The following is a 5,976-nucleotide window of genomic DNA, read 5'->3' on the forward strand; positions in this document are numbered from 1 at the left end:
CGTTTTTGCTCGATGACTGCTCGTACCTTTCCACTCCCCTTTTTCTCCCTCCTAGCGCTCACAGACACATAACGTGTATGGCAGTCCATTCTCCCAGCAGCACGGACTACACTGAACATGATGCTACATTCTTTAGAGCTATGCTTGTAGCATTCTGCCTGTTAGCTTAGCACAACAACAACAACAACAACGAAAAGGCGCTCTCTCACCCAGGAAACACACAGTCGCAGAGAGAGAGAGCGTCGCCCTGTAACCATGGCAACCGTAACGCTGCCGCCTGGAACAAAAGAACGTAGCTGTCAAACAAAACCCAAACAGTCCTGACCCGCAACAAAATGAAACAGGAAAGTACCCCAGTGTATTCCATTTATTTCAACAAAGTAACTGTATTCTGAATACCACTTTTTTAAACGGTAACTGTAACGGAATACAGTTACTCATATTTTGTATTCTAAATACGTAACGGCGGTACATGTATTCCGTTACTCCCCAACACTGGTGAGAGGTTTTGTGTCACAATGGTCCTGTTTTGTAGGATTTGATAAAAAAAACCCCAAACACAATTAAAGTAACCGACAATGCTATACGTTGACATCGTTCTTTCACTGTAAGACTCAGCAGGCTATGGTGAATAATCACAGTGATTTTCAGGTCTCTTAAGAAATCTATCTAGGAGCTATGACAGTGTAAAGACACCCTGCATTTTTAAATGTGCGGCGACATTTGAATGAGGCGCGTACCAGCACAGGGAGCCAACGCACCACAAATGGTACACAGCCACAGATGCGCTTTGTGCAATGTATTTGTGACATGCAGGAGTGTCCGCAAAGAAATGTGGATAAGTTGAAAATCAAAAGCTAAAGAGCTCATTCTTGCACTGTTTTGATCAGAGCACTCGTGGGAATGTTCAAGTGTTGAGAATTTGTAATTATAAAGTGAATTAGGGAAAGATATTAGATACTGCCACTGGCTAGATTTCAACCCGGGTCTCTGGCTCCCAAAGCGCGTTCTCCATAATATATTTCAAGCGTTTACCACAACTGAGAGGTGAAAATTGCTGTTTCTTCGTGTTACAAAATGTTCTGTAACTCCAAAAGTACACGGGCTGTCGACATCATTCTTTCACTGCAACAATCAGCATGTGTAACCGAGGACAAGGGATGAGTAAACGGGGCAAAGAAATAATTGATCATTTATTTATTACATAAGTTAAACATACAAATTCCCAGTCGTTTCCAGACAGGACTTACAACACATCCTGCCGATATCCCAGCTGCGCATGAGACTTACCACACAAACTGTGCGAAATAACACTACAACCCGTCACACCCCGCTTAGTGACACTGCAATCGTGGCACACACTGCAAACAATTCGGGTCTCAGCGCAGCTGGGAATCAGTGCTATGTATGGCCTGTGATCTGAGAGATAAAGGGAAGTGGCACAAACAATTAAAATAAAAAAAACAAAAGAGAGGTTAGTCCGCCCTTACAAAACTTACTCTCAATCAATAACCGCCTCTACGGCTGGACGGACTAACCAAAACAAAATTACAAATCAATCAAAAGAACAAAAAAAGGACAGCAGAGACAGCACAGCTGAAAAACAAACAACATTATCAATTAAAATATTACCCAATAAAATAGCAATTTTATAAAACCATTCAAAATCATGAAACTAAAACAAACACTCAATATACCTACAATATTGATCAGTTTCCCTGCGCGCAGTCGATCTAGGGCTTGATCAATTCTTCTATTAAAATTCGTGGTCACACTAAAAAAGTCCAATGACACATTAAAAAAAAATAGGCACATGCAATAGCAAAAGATCCAAACAAAAAATGGCAAAAGTCTCTTACCGACAGTATACCCACTCGCACCTGAGTGAATTAATTGCCTCTGGTTTTTTCCACAGAAGAGCGCTGACTTCACCCCACACACCCACTACCTTTTCACAGCTCTTCAGCCAATCACCTGGCAGCGAGCAACAAACTGCCAGGTGACACTTGTTACACATGCTTTAATAAAAATAAAAAAAAATCAAGGCGGTTTTCAGGTCTCTAAAGAAAAATATATCTAGAAGATATGACGAGTTGAAAACGCCTCTGTTACAGAATTTCAGCTGTCATTTTCACTCAAATCTCCATATACTTTGTATGTGGACATTTTTTTTAACTGTGTTGCTTCGAGGCCATTTGCGAGAAAACGGCAACTCCTACAATGATGACAGTGCCATTTTGTGAAAGGCAAGAAAAATACCTATGTTTTGATGTATAATTTGTGTTAATGAAGGCAAAATTGAGCGTTTGTTTGGACATGAAGAAAAGCGTGTTTGGCGGTCCATAGCAACCATAACAACCAATATTGATTGAGGGAAAAGTGATTTTCAGACAGCGGTAAAAGGCAGAGAGAACCCATCCAAGCAAGCATAGCAGGTGAATTTCAGAGCCAGGGATTTTTTTTTTAAATTTTTTTTATTCAGCACACTTCCCCAATTAATGGTCTGCATGGGATTCGAGCCACTGCCCTCTGAGGCAGTGGTATATTTAAAGTCCACACCGTGCACAGCCACACTTGCAGTAACGGAAATGTAACGGAGTTAGAAGTTAGCAGAGAGTTAGCTCGCTAGTTTCCATCTAAATATAATATACCAGGTTCTGACTGAGGGATTTCTAAAACAAATTAAAAGGCACAGCTCTGCTATCACTTCGGACATACATGAAGACAGGAAAGTAAGCAGCAGTGATGTTTGTAGGGTTACTGAAGTTTGGCTAGCTGGTATATAGTGATGTGCTATGTGACTAGCGAAACAGCTATGTTAGCATAACATTAACACCGTGATGAAGGGGAGCTTTGACGTAATGAGAAGCTTTGAAGTAAGGATAATGAAACTTTGAGAAAAAGACAGTACTGAGATAAAAGTAACATGAGATGTTATGAGGAAATAGGAGAGAAAAGAGACCAATGTGGGGCAGCACGGTGGTTAGCACTGTTGCCGCACAGCAAGAAGGTCCTGAGTTCAATTCCAACACCAGGCCGGGGTCTTTCTGTGTGGAGTTTGCATGTTCTCCCCGTGTTTGCGTGGGTTCTCTCCGGGTACTCCGGCTTCCTCCCACCGTCCAAAGACATGCAGCTTGTGGGGATAGGTTAATTGGATAACCCAAATTGTCACTAGGTATGAATGTGAGTGCGAATGGTTGTTTGTCCCTGTGTGTTAGCCTTGCGACAGACTGGCGACCTGTCCAGGGTGTACCCCGCCTCTCGCCCTATGACAGCTGGGATAGGCTCCAGCGCCCCCCGCGACCCTGAAAAGGATAAGCGGAAGTGAATGGATGGATGGATGGAAGAGACCAATGTGTGATTAAAGAATAAGAGAATATAAGAGTTATTGGTCAGTTTATGGTTCAATAAGTGTTTGGTCACAAAGTTGAAAAACGTCCTCCTTAGTAAAGACGTTTACTAAGATTTTACTCAGGTGGCGCTGCTGACATTTGTGGCCTCAGGAATAGCTATGATCAGAAGATCATTTTGAGATACACTTGTTTGTGAGTAAAAAGAGTAATTTCGGACGAGGAAGTCCGACAGAAAACACCTGGTGCGGTCAGGATGTTTAAGTGACACAGAATTTCAGAAAATCAAGTCAGAAATGGTTTTGTGGCTCTTGGTAAACTGATTTTGAAGGAAAATCAGTGTTTATTGTGCTGAAGTAACAGATCCAGTGCGGTCTGAAGGGAAGAATCAGCTGTACAATTCTGAGTGTGCAGCGTTGTTGATATTAACAGATCAGGCGTGGTCTGAGGAAAAGAAATAAATCGGTGAATGAAAGAATGAAAAAAGAAAAAAAAAAAAAGAAAAAGAAAAGCTAAGAAACTGTAAAATGCTAAAACATGAATTATGAGATTTTGGCAATATATTTAGAACAACAATAGAGGCGCAATGTCTGTTACCAAAAGTATGAAGTAAGCTTACCAACCAAAGTGCTGTTTTAATCCAGATATTAAAAATGCAGAATTATATTTTCTTTATATTTTCCTCCATTACATAAAAAGTCAGTGGTATCATTAAAGTTTGTATAATGTATAATAGTATTAGTTCAAACTATTTTTCTTCTGACTTTGCGTCCCTCGTTGCTGAGAACATAGAAATGATTTCCATAGAGAGGAGGCTTTGCATCATCAGCTGATCCTCCAGAGAACTGAGAAGGTTTATAGTCCTGTGACTTCAACACTGCAGGACTCACATCTGTCAGTCAACACAGCAGAAAGCACAACCACCATGACTCTCATCACCATCCTCATCTGGACGCTGACCTGCTGCTGTTTTACAGGTTCATTCACTCAGCAACATTTCAAACATGATGTGCTGCTTTTTCTCTCATTGATTTCTGCTGATAAATGAATGATTTGTTTCTGTCTGCAGGATGCAGCGGTCAGGTGACTGTGACTCAACCTCCAGTACTGACATTTACTCCTGGATCCACTGTGACTCTGACCTGTAGGACCAACCCAGCTGTTGGTGGCTGTGGTGCTGGTCAGTGTATGTTCTGGTATCAACAGAAATCTGGACAAACTCCAAAGCTCCTAATTCGACATGTAAGCATAAGTCATTCAGGAACACCATCTCGATTTAGTGGCAGTGGAAGCAGATCTGACTTCTCTATGACCATTAGTGGAGTTCAGGCTGAAGATGCAGCAGTTTACTACTGTAAGAGTGTGCATAGCGGGCCAGTGTTCACACAATGATTTGTAGTCATACAAAAACCTCCTTTAGTCAGACTGCAGAGACTCTGAGCTGTGACTGCAGCTGCTGAAGTAGGAGAGACTCTGACACAGACCAGTGAACACAGAGCAGACATTAACCTCACCAAGCACTAAATAAAGAAATTAATTTAAACACGTCATGTCTATTGAGGCATTTCGAAATAAGAATTTTAAAAACATCTGCTGTGATCAAGTCATTTTCTGTTAACATTACATTACTTGAATAATTACATTACATTCACATGAAGAGTTTTGCTGTTTGTATAAACAGGTGAAGCATAAATGTTTATATTTATATTCGTATTAAGCTACTTGGTAATGATAAAAAAACAATCTGTTTTAAGATTTTTATCATTGTATGTTGCCACCTGTATAATGAATAAAAAACACTGATTTTCTCTTGATCATTGTCAAAATAATGAATCTACAGTTGGGATTTTTTTTATTTCAACACATTTATATCTGAAAGACCAAAGATAATCTTATTCATCATTAAAAGCTGTATTTGCAGTAATAATCATACTATTACCATTTAACAACATCCATACACCAGCTAAGTTACATATCACCCTCTAAGTTGATGTTGCCAACTCTGTACAGCAGTGCTGTTTGTTCCAACCTTACAACTCATATTGCTAAGAGTAGCAGGTTGCTTATCTCACACTCAACTCCTGTCTTGACGGTTTATCATCACTGGGGGAGCAAAGAGCCCTGCTGGAGGTGAGAGCAGAGACAAATGAGGACTTTGTTAGTTCAGCTTAGAATAAACACTGAAAATTGATGTGAGGTTTGTCCACCTCTCTCCAAAACTTTCAAATTTCATTTGCATTTTTCTCATGGTTTTTTTTGTTACTTAAGTGCTTTTGTAGAAGAGCGGATTTGAAGGTATAAAATGTCTCTAATCTATTTCTGCTCATCTTTAAAATGCAGCATTGCTGAGTCACAGAGAGCTGCTTGGAGGAGGAGAGAGCAGAGACACATGAGGAGCCTGTTGTGTCAGTTTAGAGTAAAAACAGGAAACAAGTCAAACATTTGCCCATAACCACAGCAAGATTCATTAATAGTTCATTAATATTAAGATAGTTGTTCATGTTGCTGGAAGCCAGCAGGAGAAGTTTTTGACAAGTTGTGGTTCTCACAAAAATCACATGACTGACTATCATTACTGTCAACCTAATGTACGAAAGGAAAAATTCATGTGGTAGGTTAAAGGATC

The 5,976-nt window shown here is 40.2% G+C and overlaps 1 long non-coding RNA gene across 2 annotated transcripts; it reads right to left on the reverse strand.

The window, feature by feature from the left end:
* Nucleotides 1–1,153: 1,153 nt before the first annotated feature.
* On the reverse strand, nt 1,154–2,005 carry LOC143414047 (uncharacterized). 2 transcript variants are annotated; one of them, XR_013094615.1, is made up of 3 exons: nt 1,860–2,005; nt 1,702–1,774; nt 1,154–1,419 (listed from the first exon to the last, which is right to left on the reverse strand). It is a non-coding gene; the product is annotated as an uncharacterized LOC143414047 (long non-coding RNA). The 2 variants fall into 2 exon arrangements; XR_013094614.1 differs by having other exon boundaries at nt 1,154–1,596.
* Nucleotides 2,006–5,976: the final 3,971 nt, after the last annotated feature.

Source organism: Maylandia zebra, linkage group LG19 (genome assembly GCF_041146795.1).
Source record: "Maylandia zebra isolate NMK-2024a linkage group LG19, Mzebra_GT3a, whole genome shotgun sequence".
Classification (NCBI taxonomy): domain Eukaryota; kingdom Metazoa; phylum Chordata; class Actinopteri; order Cichliformes; family Cichlidae; genus Maylandia; species Maylandia zebra.